We start from the raw sequence: 20,218 nt of genomic DNA, 5'->3' as shown, positions 1-20,218 counted from the left end.
CTTTTCATGTTTTAACCCAAGAAACTGTTTGTTTATTTTTGTGTTGTGGGGCGGTGAGACAAGTTCATAAAAAGCCAGCGTCATATATTTTGGGATTTTGCATTTTCCTTTTGGTGTCACTTGATATCCATGTCAGGAGCCAGAGATGGTTCCAACATTGCTACCGGGGTCAGAAATCAACAGTGTTACTTGTGGTTGAGTTAACCGTATCACAATTGGTAGTGATCATTTTGACTTGTGTGAAGTGGCCGAGCCATTATAAATGTCAAAGTAAGGCTACTTGCCTTCATTTTAAATGTTGTTTTACTTTTAACTACGGGTGTGACAATACTGTGCGTTTATGAGAGGAGTTCTGTGCTACTTCTCTTACAGAGGGGTAGTGTCACAGTGGTACCAAACTGTTCCTTTCAGACAGGCACTTGGTAGACACCTTTTAAGTTTTCACCTACGTGTTTTTTTTAGAAACAAGACAAAGGAATCATGAGTGGGTGTGGTCAGGGCTTGCATACACCCAGGAAGGTTTTTTTGTGTTCTGCTTTCCATCAGTTGAGAAGGTTTCGGCTTGCTGCTAGAGCTAAAATCTTCAGTTCTCTGCTGCTAGAGTGAAGCCTTAGACAGTGAGGCTTCCTGTTAAAAATCTAAAGGGACGGTTGTTCCTTTCTGTCTGTCTGTCTTTCGTCTGGACTGAAGAGAGACAGCATGTGAGAATCATAACAATTTTGCTGAATTGCATTTTTTTTGATCGCCAGAGGGTGCTGTCTATATTGCAACAATTGATGATTAGTGGTTTATGATATATTGTCTTGCTAAGTATTTCAGTAGAGTAAAGTTATACCAGTTCTTTTTGTTGTATTTTATCTGTGTTATAGAGTTAGCAAGCCATACCCCGCAGAAACAGACCCTTTGGTCCAACCAGTCCATGCCAAATGTAATTCCAAACTAAATTAATCCCATCTGCCTGCTTCTGGCCCAAATTCCTCCAAACCTCTCCTAAAAATGTATCTGCCCAAATGTCTCTTAAATGTTATAAATGTATCCATATCCAGCACTTACACAGGAAGTTCATTCCGTACATGATCCGCCCTCTGTGGGAGGGGGAAAAATGTTTCTCATGTCTTTTTTAATCTCCCTCCTCTCAACTTTAAAAATGTACCCCCTAGTTTTCAATTCCACCCCCCACCCCATTTCTAGGGGAAAGACAACTACCAGTACCACTCTCTCTATACTTCTCATTTATTATTTTGTAAATTTCTATAGAGTAACCTGTCACCCTCCTACAGTCCAGTGGAAGAAAAGTCCCACCCTATCTTGCCTTTTTTTAAAGAATGTGTGAACTTTTCATGCCTGCAACATCCTGTTAAATCGCATCTGAGCCCTCACAAGCTTATTAATATCCTTCCTATAACTAGGCAACTAGAACTAGACACAGTATTCCAGAAGAGCCCTCAACATTGTCCTGTACAACTTCAACATGACTTCTTAACTCCTATATTCAAAGGACAGAGCAATGAAGGCAAGCTTGTCAAATGCCTTTTTACCCTGGCCACCCTGTCTGTGTGACACAAGCTTCAAAGAATTATGTACTTGTACACCGAGGTCCCCCTGTTCTACAGTGCAACCCAAGACCCTACCCTATCCATTTTGTACCAAAATGCAATACCTTGCATTTATCCAGATTGAACTCCATCTGCTATTTTTCAGCCCATTGATCCATTTGATCAAGATCCCTTTGTAATCTTAAAACCTTCTTCACTATCTCCTATGTCACCAATTTTGGTGTCATCTGCAAACTTACGAAACATGCTTTCTTTTTCTCATCCAAATCATTTACATAAATGACAAACAAAAGAGGACCCAGACTAATCTTCGTGGAACACCATTGGTCACAGGCCTCCAGTCCAAAAAGCAACTCTCCACCATCACTCTGTCTCGTGCTGTTAGGCCAATTATGTATCCAATTGGCAAGCTCACCTTAAATCCCACGTGACCTGACTTTACCAATTAGTCTGCCATGCAAAACCTTGTCCAAGGCTTTACTCGAATCCAAATAAACAATGTGTACTGTGCTGTCATTATCAATCTTTTTGGTAACTTCCTCAAAAAAACTCAATCAAGTTTTTGAGACACTATTTCCCTTGCAGAAAACCATGACTACGCCTAATCAATTTTTGCTTCTTTAAATGTAACCTCCAACAATTAGCTCAAGTCTGAAGTCAGACTCAGTTCTGTAGTTCCCCCATTTCTCCTTTTAATACTTTTTTTTAAACAAAGGCACAACATTAGCCACTCTAGTTGTCTGGAACCTCACCAGTTGTCATAGATGATGCAATTAATTCTGCAAGGGGTCTCATAATTTTTCTCCCTATTTCCCACAATGGTCTGTGATACATTAGGTCAGGTCCAAGAGATTTATCCATTTTTATATTCACCAGAACCTCCTGAACAACCCCTTCTGTAAGGTGAACTGCTTTTCAAACATCAGTTTTTATTTCTCTGCGTTCTTTTGACTGTTGTTTTCTCTACAGAGAAAACTAACACAACATGTTCACTTAATATTTCTCCCATCTCCTGGGGTTTAATGTAAAGATGACCCCCTTGATCTTTTGAGGCCCAGCCTCCCTCTCTAGTTACCTTCTTGCTTTTAATGTATTTATAGAATCCCTTTGGATTATCCTGAAATTGATCTGCCATTGCTATCTCATATCTCCTCTTTGCCTTCTGACTTCTCTCGTAAGAATGTCCCAATGCTCTTTATATTGATTGAGGTTGAATTGAACATCGATGCCTGTCTATGTCTAAAATAAGATTCTCTTTTATTCTTGACTAGAACCTCAATATCTTTATTCATCCAGTGTTCCTTAATCTTACCAGCCTTATCCTTCACTCTAACAGGAACATGTTGCCTCTGAACTTTCGTCATCACACTCTTGAATGCCTCCCACTTGTCAGATGTGCTTTTATCTGTGAATAGTCTACTCCAAGCAACTTTTGAGTTCTTGTCTCATACCATTAAAATCTGTCTTACTCTAATTAAATTTTTAACTTTTTATGGAAGGTTTATCCTTTTTCACGACCATTTTGAAATCCAGAGAATTACAATTGCTAGACCCAAAGTGTCCCCCCACTTTTACCTGCCACTTGCCATGCCATATTGCCCAAAAGAAGGTCTAGTTTTGCTCCTTCTCTAGTAGGAGTATCTACATATTGATAAAGAAAATTTTCTTAAATAATTTGACAACTTCTTCACCATCCAAATCTTCCAACAGTATAGTTGCCCCAGACAATGTTTGGAAAATTAAAATCCCCCATTGTTACAACCTTTATTATGCTTACATACATCCAAGATCTCCCAGCGTACTTGTTTCTGAATATCCCCTTTGCTGTTAGGGACCTATAATACAATCCCATCAATGTGACCTTTCCTTTCTTATTTGTTATTACCCATATATTTTTACTGGATAATTTTTTAGAAATATTTTCCCTGGTTCCAGCAGTAATGTATTCCTTAACCTATAAAAATGCCACCCCTGCCTCCTTTCTTGCCTCCTTTTCTATCCTTACTAGAGCATTTAAAATTTGAAACGTTCAGCTGCCAGTCTTGCCTATCTGTCAGCTAGGTTTTTGCAATAGCTGGGACGTCCCGATCTGATGTTCTTAATAATAATCTTTAATAATTGCACAAGATAAAATATAAGAATATCATTAAAAATGTATCAGATGTGTTGGGTAAGTCACACAGGCAGGATTCAACGGAATCAGAAACAGAAAGCCATACTGGACTCAAAATATTACCTACGTTTCTCTCTCAGCAGATGCTGCCAGACCTGCTGAGTTTCTCTAGCACTTTTGGTAATGGGCTAGTGTGCTTGGATTGGTGGCAGCAGACCCTTCAATCCCACCGGTCCCTGCCGCACATAATCCTGAACAAAATCAGTCCCACCTGTAGTTCGTCTGCCTCACCTGTAAGCCCCTTGCATTGAAACAAATGCAGTTTAGTTCTTCAGAGTTACTACGTACTCTGACTCTGTCTTGTCTTTTTTGGAGTATGTATTAACTCCTGAAGAACTAAACTGCATTTATTTCAATGCAAGGGGCTGACGAACTAGGGGTGGGTTTAGTTTGGGATTATGTTCGGCAGGGACTGGTTGGATTGACGGGTCTGTTACCGCCAATCCAAGCACACTAGCCCAATATCGAAAAAAGTGCTGGAGAAACTCGGCAGGTCTGGCATAATCTGCTGAGAGGGAAACATAAATAACTTTTTGAGTCCAGTATGACTGTGTTTCTGACTCTGTTGAATCCTGCCTGTGATTCACTTAATACATCTGATAGTTTTGTGCTTATCCTTATGGTTGTTGTGTGCTGTTGCTAAAACTACTTTTGAATTTTGAGTGTTTACGCAAGATCATGAAGCAAAATGAAGAGGTAAATATTGTTGCTATAGCAACCACTTGAGAACATATTTGCTCAGATTTTGTTTTCAGCAGTGAAGAGGCGGTGCTTCGCTTCACCTCACTGATGGCTGCCCAGTGTTTTTCCAGGCTTGTCAGAAGAGGTTGCAGCTAATCTGGTATTCTTGCCAGTGCAGCACCCTCAACAAGTGCTCTGTGGCATCTGCAAAAGGGATGAGCAAGAGTGAGACTATTTATCCATTCAGATTGAAGAATATTCTGAGGTATGCACAGTTCAAAAATGAAATCTAAAGTGGGAATCCTGAATTGGGTTGTAGTGCTATGCAGCTAAAGAAATTGAAATACAAGTTGGATTTAAGCGGAATTTTCTTCTGAGGCATAAAACACTGTACTTAGAAAATTATTGTACAGGGGCGGTAAGGTTGTTACCACAAAATTATAAATCATGCCGGATCCTGAAATGCACGAGCCCTCTCTCCATCGGCCCCTTTTCAGTATCAAACCAGTGGGGAAAGCACCTCGAGTTCGTACTGGGCTGCTGTTGTTTTAATGCTAAGGCTTGAATTTGGAGAGCCTCTGATTGAGAGTAATGATGTTGATTCACTGAAAGCCAAGATGGCTTCTCAGAGGCACTACATTGTCAGGAAGTTGGGAAAATTCAAGTGTTTGGAGTTAGTGTGCTGGCATGCAGAGGGGAAAATAATTTTGATGGTGTTTGGTGGAATGCAGCTCTGTATATGGAGGAGGGCTGAAGACAGCAGGGCGTGGGTTGCTGTAGGAAGAAGTGGGGATCATCAAACATTAACAACGTGATATCTACTGGGAGGGAGGTGTCGGCAATACATCATAATGGCGGCCATGACTAATATTAGGCTCGGTGATTTTTGGGCTATGGCTTAAATGAAGGAGGTAAGTCGGAATGTGTGCAAGGAGAAAAAGTAGTTTGGGCAGTCACCTAGATTAGCAGGGACTTGCTGCTCAAACTGCAATGTGTGCTGCCTTCTGTCCCTTTTTCTGAATTTCAGATATGTAATGGAAATGAAAGATGGCTGCCCCCACACCTGGAGTGGGCAAAAGTAAGTTGTCTGTCAGAGCACATAAGGTCTACTTCTGGCTAATGTGAGGCCCTTCAACTGTATTAACTAGGCACTTGCACTGTACAGATAGAAGCTAACTGTAATCTCTAGTTTACATGTGAAATACATGTAATGGCAAAACCATGCAGAGTACAAAAGCAGAAAAAAAATTCCTGTCAAGTCAAAAATGAAGTCTTATACAATTTTAAAAACTGTGTTAAAGGTAGCTCTGCCTGAAGTTGTAAATGATGAGGATAACAAATTCCTTATTGCATCATGTTCTTCAAAGTGAGCATATTTTCAGGCACATTTTAATTTTTTTTTGCCTGTTTAAAAAGAAATTAAATTTATTCAGAAGCAATCAATGTATGTCAATCAAACCATTAATCGGTTCAGTATATTTTAAGTAATTTTCCATGATCAAAATCAAGGTATTAAGCTGAGATGCTGTCACTAAAAATGCTAATTTTGTTTTTGGTGATAAACACGTTTTCAGCTTTATTGATTAAAAATGCACCAGATAACCACCTTTTTCTAAAATATTATTCTTTTTGGCTGCAAAAAATATAAGTAATTACATTATTTCACTGACCTCCTTAGCAGATTCATGCATCATTTTGATTACCCAAATGCATTTTTAGTAGAAAATTGAACCTAAATCTTAACTTGTTGGGCATTTCAAGGACTATTATGGCATTGTATACTTTGTTTGAAAGATATTCTTAAAGTATTAATTGTAAGCCATTTCTCAACTGTATCTTTCTCTCAAAGCAAGAAGACACCACAGGCTTTGTTCTGTGGCTGCAAGTAATATTTTAACAGTGATTTTGTATTTTATCCCTGTAACAGGCAGGTGGAAACATCTTTTAAATGAAAGTATGAATGCATGAACAGATGAAAAATTATTTAATTCTGGTTAAGGCTCAAAATAAAGCAAGATACTTCATGTAGAAATATATTCTACAAACAGCAGAAAGGTCAGTCACTGCTGGGAAGGTCTTAGAATCTTTATAAGCTTCCATTAGTCTGCTTGTATTATTTGTATTTTTCAGTACAATTACAGTCATTATATTGCAGCTTGTTATTAATAATTTCCATGTGGGGATTCTGAAAGTTAAATTTATTAATCTTTGAACATGAATGGATCGTAACATAATTGATCTGCCACATGCAAGCAGATCCAATATTTGCAGTATGTGTGAGCGTAGATATTCTGAGAGTTCAACCAGTGTAGAAGATGTGGTATAGAAACGGGGGGGGGGGAAATGTGACCTCCCCAGTTGGTTAGAGATATAGATCAGAATAAATTGACTTTATTATTTACATACCTTTTAATAGTGTCTTCCTGAAACTATGCTGTCAACCTAAATTAGGCTGTTAGCTTTATGGAAATTGCATAAATTGTAAAGGTGAATCAATTCTAAAGATTTTTAAAAAGGTACATTTTTCAGCACTTGTCAATTTACACTGAGATTTATGATGTTTGTTAATTGCCCTTTAGGTAAACATAGAAGAGATGTTGTGTTGCAGTGTTTTTCCAGCAGGTTGGCTCACATTGAAGATATGTCAATATTAAATCTACTCCGATGTTAGAATTTGTTATTGCATTGTTAAATGTTTTACAGTCAGCTGGGTTCCATGAATAACCTTAATGGTATTAAATGTTACAATCTGTTAATTCAAACATGTAAGGAATTGGTATGGGGTACTAAAACATTGCTTTAATTTAAAGTTGTACATCAAATAATCTTGTTCCATCATTCCAAATAAATACTGAGAATTTAATTTTACTTTATAGACATTAATTCATGTATGGTGCAATTTTTCTGGAAAACATGAACAAAGGAGCCTTGTGTTTCTTCTATTCCAAATTGCTTTGCTTTTCTCCACTTTTTTTGATGCTTCTTTGTAAAGGAGTAGGATGACAGACTTGTCGATGTCAGGTTTAACATGATGTAGCATACTGTCAACTTAACCAATGCTGGTTTACAGCAAAGATGTTCAATTTTCTGGCCTGCCACTTGGTCTGCAAGGAATTCCAAGGTTTCTGTGTTTTAATAAATCAATCAATTTATCAGTACAACATTTTCCTACAATGATTATTTTTCCTTCATCAATTATATCAATTATATATAACCGTAAACAGACATCTCTGAAATTGTCTAAACATTAGACAGTGCAAAAGGTAAAAGTCGCCTTTTTTTCAGCTTTGGATTTCTAATCAGTACTTAAATTACATTTGCATCAAAGATAAACGTTTTCAGCTTCTCCTGAAGTGGGAAGATAAGTTACTTAAGTATACCAGCAATTAAAGAGGATACTTTCAAAATCATTAGGTTACAGAAATTCTGCAAATTAAGGTGTTCTTCTAACATTATAAATCTCATTTTAACATTTTTATTTTGGCAAAAATATGTTGAATGCAATGAAATGTTGAGGACCAAGAAAAAGGTCAAAATGGGTTATGTAAATTGAAAATAAAATTAGCTTGGCAATTGGTTAAAAGTTATGATTTTTCAATTGTGCTTGAAGTAGTGTTGATCCAGAATTATTTCAGGTGCGAGTGTGTGGTGTCCATATTGCTGTTTTATTTGGAATAATATTTTAATGGAAATATTAGCCTTCCAATTTGAATAACACATTGCTTTACACAGCGTAGTTTGTATGATTATAGTACAGTGTAGACTTGATATACTCCACTGTGGTGTTGGTTTTTCGCCTGGAATTAAAATATTTCGTACAATGGGCTTAATCTTGTGATTTTTTTTTGGATAAGTCTAAGTTGCATCAGAAGTTTTTGTTGTTTTTGAAGTATTTCTTGCCATGAGGCTTCACATGTCTTCTGTTGTATCTTCGCGAATGTATCTCATTAATTACATACCCCACCCAATGACATCTCTCCCATTTGATTTGCAAACCCTCTAACCACGCACTGTTCCTGGGAGAACTTGCCACTGAGCACATAACCTGAAATACATTGGCTCCGCTTGCACCCACTCCAGCTTTTAAAATCCTGTTGTGCACACAGACAACCACAACCAGTCTGGAACTGCCCTGGACATTGGCGGACAGTGGGAAATCAGTGCCCTGTCTTACAGCCAAGGACCTGGTGGTTCTGCTCGACTGGGTGCTGCACTGGCAGAGCATCCTCTTTCCTAGGACCAGCAGTGGAGACCATGACTTGACACCTTGCTAGCCTGGTCAGAGCTTGCCATTGGGTTAAAGCAGTCTGAGCCATCTGGAAGAATGTCCAATAATGTAGGAACAAAGTGTCTTTCTGTACCTGTGCCAGAATTAGTGCCATCATATTTTATACTCATTCTGTTGGGTTTTCCTGATGTCAAACTTGTTTGGCAGGTTTGGTAAAATGGAAGAGCTGAATTTTAACACTGGTGAGTTTGTGGCATTAACGAGGCATTTAATAAGAGTTAATGCCCATCAGTTGATTTCTTGCCATTGTCTAGAGTGAATCTCTCCATGCTGTTTGTAAAAAGTGTAACAGATGGAGTGAATTGCTCCTCATGTCAAGATGGGCCCAGCCAATTTGGTCTCTGTTGTAAATCTTAACATATATCACATCACCCGGACCCCAGTAAGATTGTTTAATTCAATTTTATATGATTGAGAAAGGAGAAGGATTGCTGGGGTAGCCAAATTAATATTTAACATTAATATAAACCTAAAATTAACAGAATTGATGATAACAGTGATCTAAAATGGAGTTAAGACAACCAAAGGATGAGAAAGGTGGTCGTTTGATCATTCTAAGGAAGCTAGCAAAGACAACATTGTAGCAGTAGGAAATTTTAAGACGGATATTGCCTCAAGTGAAAAGACAATAAGGGATTGCAGCAGAAATAGGCCATCGAGCCAATCAAGTCTGTCCTGTCATTTTAATGAGGTAATTAGTAATCCTCAACTCCATTTTCTCATCTTTTCCCCATAAACTCCTGACTCCCTTTATGGAGTTTAAAATCTGCACATTTCTACCTTGAATTATTAATGACCAGGCCTAAGAACTTCTTTTTGGTAGAGAATTCCACAGATTCTCAACCATCTAAGAAAATAAATTTCTCATTTCTGTGTTAAATGTGCGACCCTTATTCTAAAATTATGCACTCTTCCCAAGAGGGGAAATGATCTATCAGTCTAACCTCTGAGAATCTTGCATATTTCAACAAGGTTCTCTCTCATTCTTCTATATTCCAGTGAATATTCCTCTCCTCAAGACCATCCCCAAAATTGGTGAACCTTCTGTGGACTGCTTCCAATGCCAATATATCTTGCCTGGATTGAAACCCCAATAGTGTCCATTGTATTCGCAGCTATGGTCTATTTACGGCCTTGTAATTTTTTTTAAAGCGAAAGCTCCCTAAATGTATATTCCATTCCCTTGTGAAATAAAGGCTGACATTCCAATTGCCTTCACTATTACTGACAGAATTCGGGTGCTAGCTTTTTAAGATTTTTGGAGGAGGACTCCTAAATTCCACTGGTCTGTAGCTTTCTGTAGTCTTTCCCCAAGTAAATAATATCATAGAAATTAAAGAGGTAATGCATAAATTATCCAAATATGAGGAGAAAAGGACTTTTGGTTCAGGTGGATTGTATCCACAGCAATGCGAAAAGAAAGCAAGGAAGTGATAGTACCCAGATCTAAAATATGCATAGAACCAGTTATCATCATATCTTTCTTAACAATTGATATCATAATCTTTATTAAAAGATCAGGTGAAAACAAATCCATATATGAGGGAAATAATTTTGAAGCATTCAGCATGGAGTTCGAAAAGGAAGGCCACATTCAGCCATGCTTATTAGTTCTCTAATTACTTCAGCAGTTTGTGCTCATTTGCAGCAAGACCTAGACAATATGTGGGATTGTACTGATATATGGCAAGTGACAGGCAGTGAACATCTCCAGCTTAGATACAAGATGATGAACACGTTTGGGTTTGCCATTGACCAGAAGCCAGACTGGACCTGCCATACAATTACTGTAGGTGCACAAGTGGAATAGAGGATTAGAGATAATGGGAACTGCAGATGCTGGAGATTCCAAGATAATAAAATGTGAGGCTGGATGAACACAGCAGGCCAAGCAGCATCTCAGGAGCACAAAAGCTGACGTTTCGGGCCTGGACCCTTCATCAGAGAAGGGTCCAGGCCCGAAACGTCAGCTTTTGTGCTCCTGAGATGCTGCTTGGCCTGCTGTGTTCATCCAGCCTCACATTTTATTATCTTGGAATAGAGGATTTTTTATTTTTGCAGGTCAACCACCTGTTGACCATCCACAAGCTATAGATGAGGAGTGTGAAGAAGTATTCTTCCTTTGCCTAGCTGAGTCTTTGTCCAAAAATGCTGAAGAATCTTAACACCATCTAAGACAAGGCAGCCCACTTGATTGGCACCCAATCGATCACGTTCAACATTTACTGTCTCCACTACCAGTACTCAGTGACAGTAGTGCTTATCATTTACAAGATCCCATACAAATCACCAAACCTGACACAGCATCTTTTTTGAAACTTATGCTCTCTACCACTTTTTAAAGGGAAAGGGTAGTAGATACAGGAGAACAAAGTTCTCTTCTCTTCCAATTCACTCACCATCCTGACACACAACTATATTACGGTTCCTTCATGGTCATTGGGTCAACATCTGGAATGCCCTTCCTAATAGCTGACGGTCCTTGTATCCACGAGATTTAGTGGTTCAACAAGTCAGCTCACACTATCTTTCACAATGGGCAATAGATGCTGGCCTTGCCCATGATACCCACATCTCATTTGCAAATAAATAGAATGTTGCATTTTTCTTCTGTATCTCCTAAATATATTTTATTTTGGTGATTTAATTTGCTAGTACAGGAATTTAGCTATTTCATGACCTATATTTCAATTTGGAGGGTTAAGTTTTTATAATGTCTTCATTTGCTTTTCTGCGAAGGAAGGCCCAATGGCATGTGACTCCACTTTTCTTGAGTCAATTGACTTAATGCTTTACTTCAAATCGCTTTCATTTAAAGTTGCAGTTTTCAGAAATGCAACCACAACTGAGTGAGGACTTTCTGTGTAGCTTCCTCCATACATAAGAGCTGTTAAAATTCTGTAAACCATCTCAAATGTTTAGTCTATTACAAAAACAAACTTATATTTAGACCCCACGTCAAATATAACTAATCCTTTTATAGCCTGTTTAAACAGTTATTCAAATTGTCTTCTCAGAAATCTCTGCTATGATAATGTTAGCTTTTGCAGCTCAATGAGACCTTCATTATGATGGTATAATAAGACCTTGGGGAAATGTCAATGAAAAGCTGTATGAAATTGAGTGGCCAGATGGCAATGTTCTTATTTCTCAAACCTATTCTACATGGTGTGGCTATCAGTGCAGCCCAGCAGGTTCTCTTAATGTCCAATGTTCAAGTCCATGTATATTTTTTCCCCCACATTGAAAGAGCAGGCAATTAAAAATAAAAGATTGCCATTTGGAGGAGGCAGTGGCCCAGTGGGAATATCACTGGACTGGTAATCTAGAACCCCAGGCCAATGTTCTGGGAGCATGGGTTTGAATCCCACAATGGCTGGTAGTGAAATTTGCATCTAGTAAAAGTTTGGAATCAAGAGGTGGACTAATGGCAAACATGTAACCGCTACCAGTTATCATAAAAACAAAAAAAATCCCATGTGGTTTATTAATATCCACTTTAGGGGAGAAAATCTGCAATCCTTACCTGGTTTGTTCTTCATCTACCTCTAAACCCATAGCAGTGGAGTTTATACTTAACTGCCCTTTGGGAAATTAGGGATGGCCGAGCCAATGATGCCCACATTCCAAGAACAAATATTGGACAAAAAAAACTTATCCAACCTTTTTAAGAGTGTTTGCATTTACAGTACAAGTTTGTTTCTCCCACACTGCAGATTATACCCTTGGACCAGCCAAAATACTATCAGTATGGAATTTCTTCTGAAGTTTCAATGTCCCCTGGAAAAGCAAGGACTGATTAGGGATAGTCAACGTGGCTTTGTGTGTGGAAAGTTTTATGTCTCACTACCTTGATTGAATTTTTTTTTGAAAAAATAACAGAGGATCAATGAGGGCAGAATGGTTGATGTGATCTTCAGTAAGGCAATCAACAAAGTTCCTCATGGTAGACTGGTTAGATCACATGCAGGGATACAGGGAATTTGAATACAGGGAAAACCAGCCATTTAGATATAGAACTGGCTCGAAGGTAGAAGGCAGAGGATGCTTGAGGAGGGTTGATTTACAGACTGGATGCTTGTGACCACCAGTACCACAAGGATTGATGCTGAGTCCTCTGCTTTTTGTCACTTTATGTAAATGACTTGAATGTGAACATGGAAGGTATGGTTAGTAAGTTTGCAGGGGATACCAAAGTTGGTGTTGTGGACAGTGAAGAACGTTACTGTGGGATCTTGATCAGATGGGCCAATTGGCTGAGGAATGGCAGATGGAGTTGAATTTAGTAAAATGTGACGTACTGCATTTTGGGAATACCAGTCAGGGCAGGATGTATACCCTTAAGGTGGCACAATGGCTCAGTGCTTAGCACTATTGCCTTACAAGCACCAGGGACCCAAATTCAATTTCAGCCTCTGGCAACTGTCTGTTTGGACTTTGCACATTTGGCCCGTGTCTGTGTGGGTTTTCCTCTGGGTGCTCCGGTTTCCTCCCACAGTTCAAAGATGTGCTAGTTTAGTGGATTACCCCTGTTAAATTGCCCTTGGTGATCAGGGATATATAGTTTAGGAGGATTAGCCACTGGAAATGCAGGGTTGTAGCGGTGCGGTGGGACTGGATGAGATGCTCCATGTGGACTTGTTGGACAGAATGGCCTGTTTCCATACTGTAGGGATTCTATTAGTGGCAAGGCCCTGGGAAGTGTTACTGAACTTGGAGACCTTGGAGTGCCCATCCATAGTTCCTTGAAAGTGGAGTGCCAGGTAGATAGGATAGTGAAGAAGGCATTATGTATGCTTGCCTTTATTGGTCCATGCATTGAGTAAAGGAGTTGGGAAGTCATGTTGTGGCTGTTCAGGACATTGGTTAGGCCACTTGTGGAATACTGCGTGCAATTCTGGTCTCCCTACGATAGGAATGATGTTGTGAAACTTGGAATGGTTCAGAAAAGAATAATAAGGATATTGCCAGTGTTGGAGGGTTTAAGCTATTGCGAGGGGCTGAATAGGCTGGGCTGTTTTCCATGCAGCGTTGGAGGGTGAGGGATGACTTCATGTAGGTTTATGAAATCATTAGGGGCATGGAGAGGGTAAATAGACAAGGTCTTTTCCTTGGAGTCGGAGGAGTCCAAGACTAGAGGGCGCTGGTTTATTATGAGAGGGGAATGTTTTAACACAGGGTGGTGCGTGTATGGAATGAACAGCTAGAGCAAGTAGTAGAGGCTGGTACAATTACAACGTTGTGTAGGCGTCTGGATGGGTGTATGAATAGGAAGGGTTTAGAGGGATGTGGGCCACATGCTGACAAATGGGACTACATTTATCCAGGCTATCTGGTCAGCATGGACGAGTTAGACTGAAGTCTGTTTTTGTGCTGTACATCTCCATGACCTTTCTCTGTTTTGGGTTTCCATCTTGAGAGCCAAACGTGTAACTCCTGCTTGTACAATTTTAGGTGCCAGAACTAGTGGAAATACTTCTTACATTCCGGTCCATTGCTTTTGCTTTATAAGATCCACAGAGTTTCCTCTGTTCTGTGCAAATCTAGAACTGTGTCTCACCTCAGACTTGAGGAAAGATGCCTGTTCAGGTGTTAGCTAATGTCAATATTAGTGACTTCGTCATTCGTTGCTTTATTTTTAAGCTGGTCCATCCTTTCAAAAAAAAAAAGGGGTCTTTGCATCATATTTGAATTTGTCCTTCAAACCACTCTCTTGTGAATTCTGACAACAGCTATTTAAAGTTGATGGCTTTGCTGCTAACAACCAACGTTGACGACAGCTGTCTACTGCAGGAAATGTAGGAAGAAAGACCAAGTGCATTGAAACAGCTAAATAAAATTAACATAGTATTTTTATTGAACTGCTTCCCAACCTGTTAATATTTTATGAATCACTGGATATGAGCACCAAAGCTGCTTATGTTTGTCTTCCTGACTTGAAGTTTTTTATCACTTAATGCTTGATAGCCATAACTTGTCACTGTCCCTCCTGATGCCATGATGAATATTTATTGCCACCTTCTGAGGCTCTTCTGATCAGTTTCTCCCCACACCACCATCACCAATTATGAGCCCCTCTCTTTTTTGTGACATTAGATGAATGCTGTGAATTATATTTTCGATTTTTAAACAGTGGCCTCCTGCTGCCTGGCAATCTGTCACCTACCAATAAGTCAGCTGCCAAGACCTGCTGATATTGGGTGGGTGACTGAAGCAAGGCTTGTAGCCGAGTCCCAGGAGTTAAAATCTCCCAGATCACCTCCTGCCAAGGCCAAGAAGATTTTATGCTTAGCTTGGTCCCACCTGTTTCATTCTCACTCCAATTTAAAACTGAGCTGAAATTCTTAATGTTCATATCAAAAGGATTAAGATCTTGTATTGCTGCAAGTGAAGCTGTGTTTCTTATGTAGGCTTTGTGGGAACAGGGGAAAAAATACATTGCCAATTTACATAGCAGAATTTTTTGCCACATTTTTACATTGACTGACTGTATTAGCCTGGCTATACATGGAAGAATGGGTGTATATTTCAATTGAATAAAAATTGGGCAGTCACTTAAGTGAATGGCCCTGTCCTGCTACCTCATTTTCTCTTGCCTCGCCAGTTTGCCATTTTCTATGATACCCAAAAGAAACAGACAAGTGTGTTTAAACGAGACAGGCAGAGACGTGATGATCAAATCCTTTCTCTGCTTTTCAGGGGTATCAGACAAGGGTTCTCTTTGCTGCAGTGGTGAAGAATTTATTTTTCGTGCTCTGAGGCTGTGGGTCCTTTTTTTTTTGACTTGGACTGCTTCCTGGTGAGCAACCAGCTCCTTACCAGGTTCAGGCTTGCTAGACCTGGACGTGTGCAAACACCTGTAGGGATCCAGCAACCTGGCTTAGAATGTCAGGGAATGTTTATACCCTGAAGGAAGCAATAATTATTGCCACATGATTGACAGTCAGTAGCAGTAGGAGAGAAAGTGGAGCTTGAATGGCATTGAGGATGCTCTGTTTTTCTAAGTGTTTGTTGATGGATATCCTAGATTTAATGTAATGCCACAGTGTTTGTATTGTTGGTGAGCTTGGGGTAATTTGATGAGATCTTTTTCTATAAATACTGAGCATCCCACAAAGTATAAGTGATTGCTGTTTCTTGTAACAGTTATTCACTCTCCCATGGCACTTGCCCTTGTAATTGCATAAGGAGTAACCCTTGCCCGTTCACTATTTCCGTCCTGGCTGTCCAAGGCCCCAGACAACTTCCAGATGAAGAAAGTTTTCACTTGTGTTTCTTTAAATCTAGTCTACTGCATTGGCTGCTCGTATATTGTGGTCGTTTTCACATTGACGAGACCAAGTACAGACTGAGTGAGCGTTTTGAGGAGCACCTCCATTCTATCTTGAACCCAACCTCCCAGTTTCTTGCAATTATCAATAAACCATCCTGCACTCAGGCAAACAGTTCCTCCTGGACCTGCTGCAATGTTCTAATGAAACACAACACAGTTTGAGGAACAAAACCACATTTTCTAGTTAGGCATTTTACAATCCTGAGGTCTCAATATTGAACTCAGCAACTAAGAAACTGACTACTTTATGTCTGTCCTCTATTTTTCATTTTACTTCTCCTCCTTCCTACCCGTTCCTTTATACCCATGCCATGTTTCGGGCTTTATTCTTCTGTACTTTAGTAGCAAGGACTAATCCTTTTCATACCTTTAGTTTACACCTGTCTTGCATCTCCTTCCTGCCCCCATACCCCAATAATTGCCCTTTCTTCTTTTGCATTGGCTATCTAAACCATCTGCCCTCTTGATCTACCTCTGTCAAAAGTATATTAAAAACAGGTTATTTTCCAACACCTTTTCAGCTCTAAACCAGCATCATACCAGACTCAAAACGTTAACTCCACATCCGTCTCCAGTTGTTGCCAGACCTGCTGAGTTTCTCCAAGTGTTCTGCATTTATATCCAGCTGGAGGCATTCTGCCACGTTAAAGTAATTGAATGGTAGGACTGCCTCCAGTAATTGTGCTGTGAATCAGCTTCTTGTTGAAATCAAAAGAGAACATGTTGGTGATGGGCTTAGCTGGGTTTGCCATTTTTTTGAAATTCTATTCAGAGGTCTTCTTGCTTTTTGCTAAATGATACCGCAGCTGGAGTTTCAACATCTGCATTCATCAGCCCATAATTATCGTGTCTATTAAAATGAATAGAAAGGAAATTGTGGTCTGGAAGGACATAAATTTGAAAAACAAGCCTTGCATTTTTGATCAAGAAATTGTTATTCTGTTGTTTGTTCCTTTTTTATTGCTATGCTATTAGCAATTATATCTTCAGCTGCCTAGGCTGCCTAATCCCTTCTCAGCATAGTTTCTCTCTACCCCTATCCTGCTTTCAGGCACTGCTTAGCTCAGCTAACTCAGTTGGCTGGATGGATAGTTTGCAATGCAGAGTGGTGCCAATCATGTGGGTTCAATTCCTGAACCAGCTGCGATTGTCATGAAAGATTCTCCTTCTCAACCATCCTCTTCATCTGAGACATGGTGACCCTCTGGTTAAACCATCACCTAGTTGTTGCTCTCTCCAAGAGAGCATACCTATGCCCTGGCAAGACTATGGCCACTTTATCTGGTATTTGAACACAGCAAATTGCTGGTTTGGTCCACTTTGATCCTTGGCCACAGGTTACTGTTGTAGAAATGCTTATACAATAATCACAAGGAAAGATCCACCCCCCCGCCCCTTCTCGGACTACCATATTTCAAAATCTAAAATGCATCAGTTTTCCACTAAGTTGACATATTTTGCCAATACATGTTGAAAATGTGGCATTGTACCTGTAGCTATCTGTATTGTGAACATATAATTTTTGGCAGTTTTATGTCGTTGGTAAGTCAGAAAGAGGTACTGAAATCCAAATCCTTACCCTGAGCAAAGGGCTGAAAATGAGAGTATTAGTCAATTCTTCCTATGCATTTCTCTCATACCACCGAACAACAGATTATAGAGCATCATGGAGAAAGTTCAGAGTAGGCTGCCTGTCTACAATCGTTATCAATTGTGTTTGCCTGGAATGGGTGAGTTCAACAAAGAAAATTTATGCTTCTAGCAGTTGGAGGAAGAAGTGTTATTTTGAAAATCTGGGAATCACCATCATATTTTGTCAAGAGTATTCAGAGGGTATACTTTCCTATAGTTTGCTCTGTTACCTTCTTTCAACATTTCCTTGACTTCACATTCATTTCCTCTTGCATTCAGGCAGAGGCAGTTTATCTTCCCTGAAGTGTCTATTTGCTGGCATCAAGAGAGTATTTCAGAGCTTCTGGTTGATCATCTATGAAAATGAAACCCGGATGTGGAAGTGACCCTTCCTCCTCATTTCCCGCAGATACACATTGTGTTGAGAGGAGAGAGAGGATGGGGCTTGAATTGCAAGATGAAAAGACATAATCTGGAACATCTGAAGGTAGTGCTGAGTTTAAACAGAGAGCATTTTTGCTGTTCCATAGGCCTTAAGCTGCAGAATGAGAAGTTTTTATTTTCTTCCTGAATCAAGTATTTATGAGCAAGGGCTCTACTAGATTGTCACAAGTCTATATATTTGTTTGTCTCCACAAGGCCCCTGAGGTTTGCTATTGTGGATTCTGTGTGATTCGTATGGAGGAATTTATGAAGGAGCCATAAAAACTATTTAAAGGTGGAAAGCTCTCTTTAACTTTGAACTTATTTAAATCTTCAGCCCTTTGAAAATAAATGAAAAGGAGGCCAAAACATCAGAGTGGGTAAAAACAAAAGGCAGATGCTGTTGGTATGTATTGATTGACAGGCCATGTGGTGTAGCTGAGGAAAAAGAAGACAGTACCACCTGAATCTCTAATTTTAATGGGCATCACTGTTAGCATTTCCAAGAGCAGTTATTTCAGCTAAGGTCCACTGAGAGTCCTTGGCTGAGTTTCAAATGGTGCCAAACTGCACCTTTTTAGGGAGGTGAAGATCATATTTTGATAGCTTTGTGACTCTTGTAAAAAAATTAGCAGTCTTTGACTGAACAGAAGTTTCTTTTTAAAGGGATGTTTGAAATATTTCAATAGGTATTATCAATGAGTTTTTATTTTCTTCCTGAATCAAGTATTTATGAGCAAGGGCTGTACTAGATTTTCACAAGTCTATTTATTTGCTTGTCTCCACAAGGCTCCTGAGGTTTGCTATTGTGGATTCTGTGTGATTGGTATGGAGGAAACATGCAGGGGAAATGTCATGAGGTGTCTTGGAGGGGTACATAGGGTTTTGATATGTGGATAAGGGCTAGAAGGCTTAACAGCCTTTTATAAAACAGTCTAACACAGCCAAAAAAAAGGCCTTCAAACCAGTCCACCATGACACTTGCCTACTTCCATGGTTACTTTTATCCCACTTTGGAGGTCGTAGTTTTGATTCAGTTGTGTCCCTGTCTCCCTGATGTTAACATTGTGGGTAATAGGACTCTTTAGAGGTTCTTCTGCCAACAGTGAAAATTTCACTGTTCGTAACCGTGGAAAAAAGATCAGGGCAAATGGGAGATATCTGCAACTTTACCATTCATTCAAGGGATCTAGGCATCATTGCTTAAAGCAGCATTTAGTGCCCATCCGAAACTGCCCTCAGAATAGCGTTGAACCACCACCTTGAACTTGCGGCATAGGTGTTCACACACAATGCTGTTAAGAATTCCTCAGCTTCAGACCTGCTTGTTTAGACATAGTATTTTTACAGGAAATAATACAGCTGTATGAAAGATACTGGAAGACCTCATTAGTATTTGATCAAGCAATATATCATAAAAGATGTGTCCTACAATGTGACAAAAGAAATATGAAGATTATCTTCCTGTACAAAAAGATCTCTCTTTTTAATACATGTATGCAGCGAAAGAATTATGCTTCACCAAGAGGCATTGGTGAGATTTGAATGAATTTCATGTGGGAAATTTAATGTGACTGACAGGGGTCTCTCCTGAGGCTTGCCCCTCAGCTTCTCTTCATTGCCAGCAGATTAGAGATTGAAACTGCAGATGACTGACCTCCCTTGACCTCTTGCGTTTATTTTGTGAGCTAACTTTTAAAGTGCTTAGTCATAGAAAAAAATCTATTCACTAACAGTATGTTAATGCAGACTTTAGAATTGTCTTGAAATATGCTCAATGAACTGTGAATGCCTGATTATAGTTGCTCGCCTTCAAGCAATTTAGTGTATATTTTACAGCTTCATGATTTCTATTCTAGCTGGACATGTTGGATTTCTCATCATAGTCATATGTATACAAATGCAGATTCTAACTGTACCATAAAAATGGCCCTTACCCTTTATCTTTGTAATCACATCCCTGAATATGCAAATAATTCATCTTATGAATTATTTTTATTGTGAAGTTTCTTCCTTTATTTTATGGACCTGTTTAAAGGATTATGAAAATTGATATGTTCTCAGCCTTTCAAATGTAAGGACATGTCTTTGAAAGCTGCTGAAAGAAAAGGTTAGAACATTTTTCTTTTGAA

The 20,218-nt window shown here is 39.3% G+C and overlaps 1 protein-coding gene across 9 annotated transcripts in view; it reads left to right on the top strand.

The window, feature by feature from the left end:
• csrnp3 (cysteine-serine-rich nuclear protein 3) overlaps positions 1–20,218 on the top strand; it is a 273,625-nt gene that overhangs the window by 38,833 nt on the left and 214,574 nt on the right. For 2 of the 9 annotated variants that reach the window (XM_048535101.2, XM_059647333.1), the window contains exon 1: positions 4,563–4,675. The exons of the other annotated variants lie outside the window; for them this stretch is intronic. The gene's annotated coding sequence lies outside the window, so the exon portion shown is untranslated. Of the gene's footprint in view, positions 1–4,562; positions 4,676–20,218 lie in introns of those variants that run through there. 9 annotated transcript variants of the gene reach the window in all.

The sequence above is a fragment of the Stegostoma tigrinum genome, chromosome 7, assembly GCF_030684315.1.
Source record: "Stegostoma tigrinum isolate sSteTig4 chromosome 7, sSteTig4.hap1, whole genome shotgun sequence".
Taxonomy (NCBI): domain Eukaryota; kingdom Metazoa; phylum Chordata; class Chondrichthyes; order Orectolobiformes; family Stegostomatidae; genus Stegostoma; species Stegostoma tigrinum.
This window is presented reverse-complemented; position numbering and strand designations above follow the sequence as displayed.